Here is a 1,273-nt window from a genome sequence, read left to right on the forward strand (position 1 = left end):
TTATTTTGCCAATTTTAGACATATGCATCTGAAGTTATTTAAAACTGTCTGCATGAAAATGTCTGTCATTTATTTGGGAGAATCATAGCTTCATGGATGGGCCCTTTCATACTTAGTATGGTTTAATTTGGTAGTCCTAATAGAGTCAAGAGTCTCAGCTGAGTGCTAGCTCACGATAAAATGCATCTATTATCTGTTTATAGTGAATAATATACTAAAACTTCTGTAACATTTATCTTCTCACATCTGCCTACCACCTCTGCTTTTAGAGTGTCCAAAACTAAGCCCTTCATTAGAGAAAATAGAGTTAATCACATGACTTTGGTAGTTTGAACATGGACACTATGGCCATGCTACCATGAACAAGCCCAATCCTATATGATCTCAGAAGCTAAGTAGGGTCAGGCCTGGTTAGTACTTGGATAGGAGACCACCTAGGAAGACCAGGTGCTGTAGGTGTAAAAAATAAAAAAAATAAGGGATTGTAAACCGACAAAGCCCTTGCAATCTGTGAGGTCAACCAAGGGTTGTCTTGCACGCACACACAAAAAATACATAAATAAATAAATAATAAATAAAATGAACATGGACAAATAAAAACTAAAGATAACTAAGAGATAGCAGTAGAAGATCAGAATTCATTTGGCTGCAAGAACATTACAACCTGACAACAGTGGCCAAAATGTGATAGCGCTGGTTTCTTTATTTCAAACCAAGTTTTAAATGGAAAGGTTTAGTTAGGACATTTTTCTCATGGTTAATACATGCCTTTACCGGCACCAGTCATCATTTCCAAATTTCAGGCAGGAGAAAAGTTACGGGAGAAAAAATAACATTAGACTTGTGCATCTTATTAGACAGAGCATTAACACAGGGCTACCCTTGAGTACTAAGGAGTAAGATAGGTAAGCAACTAACAGAGGATGTGGAAGAGAAATTGATGGAGAATGAGTACTGGCTGAAACTAGCTGCAGTTTCTTCCACAGGTGGTTTAAATTCCTTTCTAAGTTTTAAGCTTTACATTTTTAAATGAGTTATCTGAGAAAGAAATAAAAAATAAATAAGTCAAACTTTTTAAAGAATAGTTTCCGATTTATAGAAAAATTACAAAAGCTAGTATGTGGAGTTATGCTCCAAATTCTTAGGGTCAAAAGCATCTACAATAAGTATTTGGAATTCTTCTGCATGGGGTATTTGTCTCTTTCCCTCACTTTTTATTTACTAAATCACTTCTTTATATCAGTATAAACTCATGGATATATATTTTATGCTT

At 34.8% G+C, this 1,273-nt stretch overlaps 1 pseudogene; it reads left to right on the plus strand.

Annotated features, from left to right (window-relative positions):
- The first annotated feature begins 340 nt into the window (after positions 1–340).
- On the plus strand, positions 341–459 carry LOC120591367 (uncharacterized; annotated as a pseudogene).
- The last annotated feature ends 814 nt before the right edge of the window (positions 460–1,273 follow it).

Source organism: Pteropus medius, unplaced genomic scaffold, assembly GCF_902729225.1.
Source record: "Pteropus medius unplaced genomic scaffold, Ma_sr-lr_union100, whole genome shotgun sequence".
Taxonomy (NCBI): Eukaryota; Metazoa; Chordata; class Mammalia; order Chiroptera; family Pteropodidae; genus Pteropus; species Pteropus medius.